Below are 12,860 nucleotides of genomic sequence, written 5' to 3' on the forward strand. Positions count from 1 at the left end.
GTCCAACAGCTTCCAACCACAGGTACCAGCAGACTTCAAGAAAGTAACTTGCCTTATTATCGCTCCCTAGCATCCCACTGCCAGAGGATTGCCTCCTTCCATTCACCAGTTTGCCTCCTCCAAGTGGCAGAAACCTGAGCAGGGTTGAATGTCACATCCATTGCCAGGTGTGTCCTGCTGGAAATAGAAAAGGGCTTTCCCCTTGGCCTGTCTTTATATGCACTAAGTTGCCAAGGGCTTTTGTGACATCACAAGAAACCCACAGCCAATGGCAACAGCTGGGGAGGCATCATCTTCATTGCTTTGAGCCTCACAATGGCAGGTGGACCTATCAGTGATTGTGTGCTCATTTATTCAGGACACAGGTGAAGCTGTAGTCTAAACCAGTGAGCCTCTTGGGCTTCCCAATCAGAAGGTCAGCAGTTCGAATCCCTGTGACGGGGTGAGCTCCCGTTGCTCTATGCCAGGTCCTGCCAACCTAGCAGTTCAAAAGCACGCCAGTACAAGTAGATAAATGGGTACCGCTGCGACGGGAAGGTAAATGCCATTTCCCTGCACTCTGGTTTCCATCACAGTGTCTCGTTGCGCCAGAAGCGGCTTAGTCCTGCTGGCCACATGACCCAGAAAGATGTCTGTGGACAAATGCTGGCTCCCACAGGCATAAAGCAAGATGAGCGCCACAACCCCATATTCTCCTTTGACTGGACTTAACTTCCATGCGTCCTTTACCTTTACCTATAACTCTACATAGGATCTCAGGACAATAATAATCAACCTTGATTATGGTTCATCCTATTTGTGATCTTATTCCATTAAATGGAACCAATTTCACCCTACTGAACCCAGAGGAGAAAATTGATATAAATAAAATATTATAATTCACATTAGGGAGATATCTTTATTAGGGAAGCCAAAACATTACAAAACAGCACACAAGCTTTTGATTTCTTTGGGACTCTTAATCAAACGATATGGTAAACAAAACAAGTGTGGGAATTATAGACGGAAGGGAGGGAATCCGCTGCTGTTTGATCCATGGATGGAGCCTGTATTGAGTTACACACTTCAGAAGGAAAGTGTAAAGAGGTAGCCGATACACATATGAGGCTCTCTTTCATGCTTTGCAGGTTTCAGGTTCCATGTGAGGCTGATGGGAAAAAGAAACATTCAATGCTTGAGTATTCTTTTGAAAATTCAAAATCCAGGTGTTTCCCACATCTGTCTCCTTCTCACAGGGGGAAACACACAGGAAGAAAATGAATGTGGAAAAACTAAGTGGTTTTTAAAAAAGGAATAAAGCTGGAGATTAATTTTAGTTAGCATGCTAGGTAAGAAAAGGCCGTACAGACCTAGCAGTTTGTCAGCGATGGTTCTGAGGGGTGGGGGGATGTGTGGGCAGAGGAAGCAGATGAAGGGAAGGAGGAGGATGGGAAAGAGGAAATATCTTAGTTTACAGAAAGGTTGGCACACACAAACCACTTCGTTCAGGGCACTAAGCAGCCCCCAACATTTGTTTTTATTATTACAAATCTACTTATTTGAGGAGCATAGAAAAAAAGGGTTATGGCAATAGGGGCCACCCTTTTAAATGTCAACAAACATTCTGCAACACCCCCCCCCCCGAAATGCTAAGGAGCTCTCACAGCAACATGGACTGCAGATGTATAACAGATCAGCTTATTTTATTTTCCATGGTAAGGAAACGTCCAGATGAAAGGAACAAAAAATATAGGCTGGCATTATGAGCAGCACCAAGTCTGTCCAAGTCACACCGTACTCCCATTTGGTTTAGCATTTACGTAGATTAGTAGCAGTTCTCTAGGGACTCAGACAGAAACCTGGACATAGCAAGGATTAAACCGGGGACCTTTGCATGCAAAATGTGTACTTCGACGCTAAGCAGTGGTCCTTCCCAACTGAATTTGATTAGATGATAAAAGGATCAAGGGGGAAATATTTTGTGCTTCCAAGAGTTGAATTGGAGGGCATGTTTGCCTTCCGCCTTAAATCTTCACGTTGTTTGTGCAGGGAATAGGAGACTCATGGCGTACTTGTTTTAATGAGCTGTTGCCCCATTCCTCAGAGAGCCATATATCAGTCTCCTGTTTGTCGAAAAAACAACAGCAAAGTGAATCCTGCTGAAAATGTGGACTGCCCATTCACCTGGGTATGTCAATTGCTATGTAAATCAATTTTCCATGAAAAACAAACACTTGAAACAGACTTGCAGAACTAATAAGGAGGCGGGGGGAATGAAACATGATTAACTATAATTTTAAAATATTGTTATATGGGTTGGTCTGGATATCATATTCGGGTTCCGCCCAAGGCTCCTCAAACTAGTCACTTTATTAACAAACTTAGGTAAAGCCATTAAGCATCTCTTCACATGGCTAACGTGTACAGATGTGCAATTGCCACAGAAACTAAGTCAGCGATGCTACAGGAAGGCAGGTCTTTCTCCTCACCCCTGGATGAAACCAGAGTCCTTTCTGTTGGGGATAATTCAGACTGAAATTCCCAGGTGTGAAAAAAAAGTCATTTATGTATACTACTACTGTGACCCGTGTTTTGTTAGCTCAAAAATGGGAAACGAGCGAGGCCCAACCAAGGAAGAATGGCAACTTTAGTTGACAGAATATGCACAACTTGCAGACTTAGCATATAGAATAAGACAACAAGAACATACATTTAGAGAAGACTGGAAAACATTTATTGAATATATGGGAAATAATTTTGTACAGGTGAAAATGCTGGCAGCATTAAGATAAATTCAACAGTGTAAATAAGTTATGATGGATGTAATACAGTGGTACGTCAGGTTACATACGCTTCAGGTTACAGACTCCGCTAACCTAGAAATAGTACCTCGGGTTAAGAACTTTGCTTCAGGATGAGAACAGAAATCGTGCTCTGGCGGCACGGCAGCAGCAGGAGGCCCCATTAGCTAAAGTGGTGCTTCAGGTTATGAACAGTTTCAGGTTAAGAACGGACCTCCAGAACGAATTAAGTACTTAACCCGAGGTACCACTGTAATGGAAAACTGAATGGAATAGTTTTTGTAAAATATGCAGGGATTTGTGATATGTAAAATGAACCATGGAAAGAGAAGAAGGGAAGTCATTGACATTTCAAGGATGTAAAAATTATTTTAAAAAATTATTATATATAAAAGAGATGTAATCAGGGTGCGTAAGACAGGGGCTGGTCTCATGCAGAACTGAGAGCTGTGAAGACATTCTGAAGACTTTCTCTCTGTGCTGATCCAAATTGATGACATGAAGGGCTCCTCTAGAAACCAAACCGGGCAGCAAGCTCTGTTGGCGTGTGAATGCTCTAAGCTACTGGTTCCCAGTTGGTTGTCTTTGGACAAAAGCCACCCAGGGGGTTTGCGGCACCATTCACATAACAAAAACTACAATAGAGATATCAAAAATTTCAAAAGTCAGGGGTCCATGGTTAGGGAACAGGGGTTCCGCAGCTACTTGGAAACCACTGCTCTAAGCCCTCCCAGCTTATGCTCAACTTCTATATATGTCTAAACAAAAACCATAAACAGTACAACTGTGCCACGCATGAGGGCTATGTTCCGGGGATGGCGCATGCATGCAAAAGCACATATACTCGAACCACACCCTTGGAACATAAGGTGACCTGGACTTCCGGGTTAGCGCCATCGGCAATGGCGGAGTTCCTCTGACCGGGAGGAACCCGCTCCGTGAAAATCGGGTCTTGCTGCCGCGGCGAAGGCGGAGACCCTTTAAAAATCCCAGGCGGAGGAAGCCTGGGAACGTGGGATTCGGCTGACACCAGGAGCGCCTCCCCTACTCGCAGGGAAACCTTTTTTCGTGGATCCGAAGCGACGTGGGGTGAGCAGCGCGGTGTTTTGAATCGACCACTACTTTTACGGAGTGAAGCCGCACAGCTGTTGCCGGAGAGCGCTGACTTTTTCCTGTGGACAATTGGACTCTAAAACAAGTGCCCGTGAGTAGAAACGGAAAATTAGATTAAAGAAACATTTTAATTTGGCACCGAAGCGGGAAGGCTCAAAACAGGAAGTCCGCCTTCCGCTTTTGTAAATAGACTGAAGCAAAAACCTTGCAAGCTAAAGTCTGGAAAGTCGTATATAAAGATCTAAATTTCCTTCATTTATAACCACCAAAACCCCCCTTGGAAGCAGGAGAAAAGGGGGGGAACTTTGATTGTTCAAGCCTGCAGGAGAGAGAGTAAAGAAAGATAAATTTCCACCGTCTCAAACCTGGGAACGGGATGCCAGAGACAGAAATTTTTGGGGAGGTTCATTGACTGTGAATGGAACGTCTTTGACAGATAGCTAAAAAAGAGAAACAAACTGATTCCAATGTTGCCTTTTGCATTCAAAAGAAACAAAATATTTGAAAAATGAAAGTATTTTTCTTTTGTTGGACCTGCTTTTAAAAGATGGATACAAATAGAAATTGTCTCCTCTAGAGGGAGCTTGTTAAATTGTTACTGGAGTCGATCTGGGGATTTCACAGCTGGGAGATTAGGATCGTGGGACCAGACTCTGACCTTCAGTAAAAAATGTGTCTAGAAGAAGTTTTGGTGCTTGCTCTTTGCAAGACAAGCGCTTTGTTGGAGCAGTTGCATGAGAAGATGGATTTGATGACTGTTGCAGTTGAAAACTTTGGACAGGCGGTGAATACCCATATAGAAACCATTCAGGAACTGGCTCAGGAACCTGTTTTGACAGGGCAAGTGCAGAAGATAATGGAGGAGGTTGCTGTTGGACCTCAGGTGACACGGGTGGAGAGACCCGAGGCCCTGCAGGAGCATAAGCAGGGAAGATTGAATCTGGAGTGGGCCAGGGGGGGTCTGGAGTTGTGGGGGCTCTCCATTTTGGAGGGACTTTGAAATATGCTTTTAAATATTTTCTGGACTACACTGCTGACTGTGGGGAGTGGGACTGTGGGGAATGGGCTGATCTGCTGAGGGGAGATGGAGATAATTTTGGGCTGGAGTCTCCCCAAGACCTACTCCTCAATGAGAAAGGAAAGAAATTAAGAAAGAGATCATCAAAAGCCAAGGAAAAGTGCAGGTATAAAAAAGAAGAAGATCTGCAGAAGGGACATGGAAAAGACTTAAGAGCCTCGGACATAAGACTACCAGGTTGATGGACTAGATGGAATGGACACTAAGGACTGACACAACCCGAGACCAGGAAAAAGAGACGTTGGATGAAGATTGGAAGAAAGTTTTAAAAAAATTTACAGTGGTGCCCCGCAAGACGGAAAACCCGCTAGACGAAAGGGTTTTCCGTTTTTGAGTTGCTTCGCAAGACGATTTTCCCTATGGGCTTGCTTCGCAAGACGAAACGTCTTGCTAGTCTTGCGATTTTTTTCCCGCTCCCCCCCCCCTTTTTCTAAGCCGCTAAGCCGCTAATAGCCTTTTAGCAGCTAAGCCTTTAATAGCCGCTAAGCCGCTAAACCGCTAATAGCGCTAATCCGCTTAGCCGCTAATAGGGTTGCTTCGCAGGACGAAAAAACCGCTAGACGAAGAGAATCACGGAACGGATTCTTTTCGTCTTGAGAGGCACCACTGTATTTTGGGAATTGGTGCAAAATTAACAAATATTAGAGAAAATGTTGGAATGAAACTATTTGGCTTTAGTAGAAATGATATAAGGAGTTATGTATAAATAAGTATTAAGTTTTAAGCTTTAAGGTATTTTATGGTAAGATAAGGTTAAAATAAATCAAGGCAAATTGAATGACAGAATATAGTGAAAGATGGAAAGGACTTGCTGAGTTAACTAATAGGTTAGATTGTTAAGATAAATTACCCAACAAAAATTGAGAAAGATGGAAAGAATTTGCTGAAACAATTAATTAAACTAGAACACAAAAAGGGAGGTGTGAGGAGGTCGATGAAACAAGCAAATGAAAGATAGAGATATGGAATATTGGGTGTGTGTGTGTGTGTGTGTGTGTGTGTGTGTGTGTTTTCTGTATTGTTGTATTGGTTTTTATGTACTTTTTTCCCTTCTTTTATGTATTGTAATGTATGTTTTAATATATTTTTTGCTGTTTTCTTTTTTTTCTTCTTTTCTGTAATTTTTAAACTTTTAATAAATATCATTTTTTTAAAAAAGGAACATAAGATGACCTGGATGGACGCCAGATTATGTGTACAGATATGTAGGTGCAGAGCATCCCCCAACCAAAAACTAGTTTGTTAAGAAAATCCCCAAACTCAGTTCCATGGGTGACTCTGGCTCATCTCTCTGCGGTAGCTTATCTTAAAGTTTAAGTGTCTATACGCTTATCACATTTAGAAATTTTAAATTTATTGTTGTACATTGTTTTAAAGGTTTGTTTCCCTTCTGGGATTGTACCCCCAAGTGTGTTTCATAAGCTGGTCTCCGACCGTAATAAATTATCTAATCTAATCACACCTTGGAACAGCCCCTGTTTGAGCATCCTTACTTTTCAGGAGTTGTGAACTGAGTGGGCCTTGCTCAATGTATATATTAGGAGAAATCTGCACTAAAATATTACTTGATTTCCGTGAGGACTTTTTTCCCCCTTAAATCACAAAGGTGGCAAACTGAGCTTGATGTTGGGGGGGGGGGAAGACTTTCAAAAAGATAGAGAAACTGAAAGTGGGGGCTCTGCTAAGGGCGCCGCGGAAGATGGCTGACAATGCCATCTCTCCAGCTCCCACGAGGTAATTTAGAGGCTGAAATGGGAGTAATCAGCCTCCCAAATTCTTCCCGGTGGAAGGAAAGATGCAGTCTCATCCGCAGCTGCCCAACAAACCACCCCCGAGTTCGTAAAGAAGGAGGGGGTGGGGCACTGGATGGAAAGCCCTTGAGGGAGTTCAGATGTCCTGGACGCTGTCCCCGTGAGCGCTCCAAGTTCCATTTCTTAAGATAAAAAATTGGATTTAAGATCTTGGACATGCTTCAGGCGAAGAAAGGGTAATTAATCTGCCAATTAAGCCAGACACTGAGGAGCCAAGAGTGACGGAGAGGAAGAAAGATAACATCAAAGAATAACATCTAAGCCGGTACGTTGGAACGGAACGGAAAGGAGAGGGGATAAAACTTTTTCTTTTTCTACTACGATAATACCTAACAACGCCCCCCCCAGAAGAACTGTCTACATTACTTACAGCAAGTGAGATTGGAAAATATAAACTGTGTGGAAATAACAATACTAACTAAAGCCTCTGTTTTTTTGAAAAACTTGGAAGAAGATAAAGGACTCTCCGGAAGGGTGATGTGATGCACTATTTAATTGGGATGCGCCATTATGGGATAGACCACATTGCAGAGATAAATAATCATGGGGGAGGCGAGCCCTTAATCTGTTATTATATCTGTACTTTAAGCCCAATTTGGCAAATCTCCCCTGGAAAGACTAATGTTTGATGCAACCTGTCTGAGAAAATTAATGAGCGAATGCCTAGATTTTATTTCATCGGAACTGAGAGAAGATGGCGTCTGCCACCAGAGAAGGACATTTGGATTGATTCGGCATAAACACCAGCATGTGAGGACATACTGCAAATAATAGACTTACCAGCTGCAAGGAAAGTCATACAAATTTCACACAGAAGCAGATTATTACGCACTTCAACTCGCCTGTGAAAACAACTCAGAGGCCATGAAAGAAGGAAAGATAACAATAGGAAGATTTAAAGAAGGAACTATTGGAAACTCAAAGCAGTAGAAACATAAGATGATTGGACCCCACTGAACTTGAAGCATGGGAAGCCCCAACAAAAATTTATAATTTGGCAAAATATTTGGACTATATGATATGTATTTGTATAATTTGGAATATTTAATGTGATCTGATTGGATTGTTAAAATGGAAAACTTAATAAAAAAAATTTAAAAAAAAAAAGAAACTGAAAGTGATAGATTTGCCATTCCTGAGACTGAGAGATGTTGCCTGTTAGAGATCTCAGAAAGGGTGTTCCACTATGTGGGAGCCACAGTGCAAGAGAATCTGTCCCATATCCTAACAGATCTAATTTTTGTCACTCAGGGAGCCATCACGAGGCAACAGATCTAAAAGGATGAATGAGTTCCCTGAGTGAAAGATTCAAGAAAACATTTTCATATAGCACCATCAGACTACTTACTAGAGAATAAGAGACAAAATTTCCACGAACTTGAAATCTTTTGTTCCTTGTTTCACCAGCCATTTCTGCTTTTTCTTTCTATTCTTTGGCTGCTGAGAAATTCCCCTTTTATGCTACTTGGGGGTGTCCAAAAGTAGAACTGTGGTTTTATAACTCAGGAGGCAAAACCACAGTCTAGTTCAGCAAACCTGACAATTACTGACTGACTGCTAAGCACACTAAGAAGTCAAACAGCCTTTCCCAGCAACACAGAAAACTCCATTTCGTTTCCTTCCAGACTTCTAAAAAGTCTCTGCTCTGGTTTCTTTTATTTAAAAAATTACTTCCTTTTTTCTTGGTGTTCTTGACGGCGGCAGGAAAAGCGGTATAAGTAGATGATTTATCTTCAAACGTAGCCTTTTTAATGTACTGGAAACTGCATTAGTAACAAATATACTAAGAAAAGGGAGAATTATGTGGGAGATGGAGGCTGCCATGGCAATGGAGAGGGGGGGAAGTAGCTTAATTTCTCAATAGCCGAATATCATACTATAGAAATGTGATGCAGCTGAATCACTTCTGAACATTCCCAGACGCAATACCTTGACAACAATCTGAGAAAACTTAAGTCTGGGTTTTAAACTGTGTCATCTCATGCCAGAGTATAATATATATGGTTGTATAACACACAGAAAGGACGCGGGTGGCGCTGTGGTCTAAACCACAGTAGCCTAGGGCTTGCCAATCAGAAGGTCAGCGGTTCGAATCCCCGCAACAGGGTAAGCTCCCGTTGCTCAGTCCCAGCTCCTGCCAACCTAGCAGTTCGAAAGCACGTCAAAGTGCAAGTAGATAAATAGGTACCACTCCGGCAGGAAGGTAAACAGTGTTTCCGTGTGCTGCTCTGTTTCACCAGAAGCGGATTAGCCAAGTTGGCCACATGACCCGGAAAAACTGTCTGTGGACAAACACCGGCTCCCTCAGCCAGTAAAGCAAAATGAGCACCACAACCCCAGAGTCGTCCGCAACTGGACCTTATAAAACACAGAACACAAGCGAATAGCTCAGAGCTGCAGGAGGCACTGTGTTCTAAAGCACTGAGCCTCTTGGGCTTGCCAATCAGGTCAGCAGGTTGAATCCCCGCCAGCTCCTGCCAACCTAGCAGTTTGAAAGCACAACAGTGCAAGTAGTTAAAAGTGTACTGCTTCGGCAGGAAGGTAAACAGCATTTCTGTGTGCTCTGGTTTCCGTCACGGTGTTCCGTTGCACCAGAAGCAGTTTAGTCATGCTGGACACATAACCCGGAAAAGCTGTCTGTGGACAAATAATGGCTCCCTCAGCCTGAAAGCGAGATGAGCGCTGCACCCCATAGTCGCCTTTGACTGGATTTAACCACACGGGGGTCCTTTAACTTTAGCTTTACCCTTCATCTGCTTGCTGCAGTCTGAGATGAGCTCTCCAGATAATGTTTTCACCAACATCTGCCAGCTTCTCTTAGGTCCATCATGAGATGTCCCCCAGCTTCCAGCCATGGATACCAGCAGCCTTCAAGCAAGCAAACTTGCCTTATTATCACTCCCTAGCATCCCACTGCCAGAGGATTGCCTCCTTCCATTCACCACTTTGCCTCCTCCAAGTGGAAGAAACCTGGGCAGTGCTGAATGTCACACCCATTGCCAGGTGTGTCCTTCTGGAAACAGAAAAGGGCTTTCCCCTTGGCCTGCCTGTATATCCACTCAGTTGCCAAGTGCTTTTGTGACATCACAAGAAACCCACAGCCAATGGCAACAGCTGGGGAGGCATCATCTTCATTGCTTTGCACCTCACAACGGTGGGTGGACCTATCAGTGATTGTGTGCTTGTTTATTCAGGAAGTGGGTGGCGCTGTGGTCTAAACCACTGAGCCTCTTGAGCTTCCCGATCAGAAGATTAGCAGTTTGAATCCCCACGATGGAGTGAGCTCCTGTTGCTCTGTCCCAGCTCCTACCATCCTAGTAGTTCGAAAACAACCCAAAACTTGCCAAAAATGGGATGTCCAATTTATTTGGGGCAGTTGAAGGGTTTGATATACTAGTAGCAGATAGGACCAGAGGATACATTTCAGAAATTGAAGAAACCACCAGGAACGGCCAAGTAGGGGTGTCACTTGTGGAGGGTCCCAAGGGCTGAATAGAAGGCCAGAGGAGCCCCATATTTTGCCTCAGGCCCCAGGCTCCCTTTGCAAAGATTTAATGTGAGAGATTTTACTTTCTTGGGCTCCGTGATCACTGCAGATGGTGACAGCAGCCACGAAATTAAAAGACGCCTGCTTCTTGGGAGAAAGGCAATGGCAAACCTAGACAGTATCTTAAAAAGTAGAGACATCACCTTGCCAACAAAGGTCCGTATAGTTAAAGCCATGGTTTTCCCAGTAGTGATGTATGGAAGTGAGAGCTGGACCATAAAGAAGGCTGATCGCCGAAGAATTGATGCTTTTGAATTTTGGTGCTGTGCCAGTGGAAGAGTCTGAAAAACATATCGTACCATTGATGTCATTATTTGAAAATCACTTTCCTGTAGGTAGTTTGAGGATCAGAAAGCACCTTGTGCCATACAGTGAGAGAAAGTTTTTATGTGAATAAAGTTTGTGTTCATAATATTTGTTTATTTAGTGCCTTGAACATCACATTAATCATCAACTTAAGCATGGCAACACAGAAATAAGTCCAGTAGAACTTTCCCTGGGAATTTAAGCAATCTTAATAGGCAAAGAATTATGGTGCTGGAGGAGACTCTTGAGAGCCCCATGGACTGCAAGATCATCAAACCTATCCATTCTTAAGGAAATCAGCCCTGAGTGCTCACTGGAAGGACAGATCGTGAAGCTGAGGCTCCAATACTTTGGCCACCTCATGAGAAGAGAAGACTCCCTGGAAAAGACCCTGATGTTGGGAAAGATGGAGGGCACAAGGAGAAGGGGGCGACAGAGGACGAGATGGTTGGATAGTGTTTTCGAGGTTACCAGCATGAGTTTGACCAAACTGCAGGAAGCAGTGGAAGACAGAAGTGCCTGGCGTGCTCTGGTCCATGGGGTCACGAAGAGTCGGACACGACTAAGCAACAACAACAACATTATCTACACAGGATAGAATTCCATAACCTAAAACTTGAATTTAAGGATTTGACAAGGGAAGATGCTGTCTTCTCCCATTTTCTGGAAACTTCCTACATGTGTTTCAATGCAATTGTGTGGCATTATGAGAGTGAGCTGCATACCAATGTTTTGGGGTTTCTTTTTAACTATTACAGCTGTGATAACTTACTATTATTTTGCTTTATTCGAGGAGAGCTGAACTCACTTTCAGTTTCTGGGTTAGAAATGTTTATGCAAGTTGACCATAAAAATCTCAGCTGTTCCTCATCACACACAACTTCCTTCATTTTTCACTGTTATTTTTTCATTCCAATTTTCCCAAACCTACAAAGGAAAAAAGAAAGAAAGAACCAAGAATTTTCCTGTGGTGATACAAGTTGCAGACATCCGAGGTGTTGACTTTAAAGTGCTTCAGAACAAAATGCCAGTATTATGAATCATGGAAGAACTTCTCACCCTTTCAACAAGAAAACTCTTTCATGGAAGGAAAATGTATTTGGTTACATAACTCCAGCGCGCCTGCCCAACACACACCAAACTCAAGACTAATTCAAACCAAGTTTATTTGGGAGAGATGCAAACTGAAACTCCAAAAATAAAAGTCCTGCTTCTCTCTATTGCATTGGGGGAGGGGGGAGTCCACATAATTGCTACCAGGTTTTTATTAAACAGGTGAAGTAAACGAAGTATAGAATTACTACTTCTGCTTAGGGACAGGGCTGCATATAAATACTAAGTAACCTTTAAAGCCCTATGCGGCCTAGGACCCATGTACTTACAGGACCGCCTCTCCTGGTATGCCCCGCGGAGGACCTTAAGGTCCACAAATGACAACACCTTGGAGGTCCCAAGTCGCAAGGTGGTTAGAATGGTCTCAACTAGGGCCAGGGCCTTTTCAGTACTGGCCCCGACTTGGTGGAACGCTCTGTCACAAGAGACTAGGGCCCTGCAGGACTTGACATCTTTCCGCAGGGCCTGCAAGACAGAGCTATTCTGCCTGGCCTTTGGTTTGGACTCAGTCTGACCCTTATGTTTCCCTACCCTTATGGTTTTGATCTGTGGGCTACTATTAAAATGAGGCTGCATTTTAAATTGTATTTTAACCCGTATTTTAAATTGGTTTTTTTCTTTTCTTTTCTCCCTACCCCCCTTATGTTTTTATTGTAATTTTACTGGTGTTAGCCGCCCTGAGCCCGGCTCTGGCCGGGGAGGGTGGGGTATAAATAAACATTTATTATTATTATTATTATTATTATTATTATTATTATTATTATTATTATGTGTTCCAGGAGCTTGACATATGTTAACTTTTGGGATTGCTGTTAAGGCCTTCTAAATTAAGTCAGTAGTATAGTGAAAGGAGATGGGTGTGAGAGAGGAAGGCGATAACTTGCTAAAGGCCATCCTGTGCATTTGTGGTTGGGACTCGAGCTACCTTAGTCAAAAACAGTGTTTTGAATGCATTATAAACATGAAGCACCAGATGGCGCTGGAGAGCAAAAAATAAATTATTTGCGATTTTCCATAGTGGTTTTGTTGTTGTTGTTATAGTCATTTAATTTCTTATTCATAGCATGTGTGTGTGTTTTCCCTGTGTGTAGATCCACCCCGAGATGACTCAG

At 43.1% G+C, this 12,860-nt stretch overlaps 1 long non-coding RNA gene across 1 annotated transcript in view; it reads right to left on the reverse strand.

Annotated features, from left to right (window-relative positions):
* Positions 1-832: 832 nt before the first annotated feature.
* LOC114606784 (uncharacterized) overlaps positions 833-12,860 on the reverse strand; it is a 30,173-nt gene continuing 18,145 nt past the window's right edge. The window contains exon 3 of the long non-coding RNA XR_013394618.1: positions 833-1,147. This is a non-coding gene — a long non-coding RNA (uncharacterized LOC114606784). The remainder of the gene's footprint in view (positions 1,148-12,860) is intronic.

The sequence above is a fragment of the Podarcis muralis genome, chromosome 11 (assembly GCF_964188315.1).
Source record: "Podarcis muralis chromosome 11, rPodMur119.hap1.1, whole genome shotgun sequence".
NCBI classification, from domain to species: Eukaryota; Metazoa; Chordata; class Lepidosauria; order Squamata; family Lacertidae; genus Podarcis; species Podarcis muralis.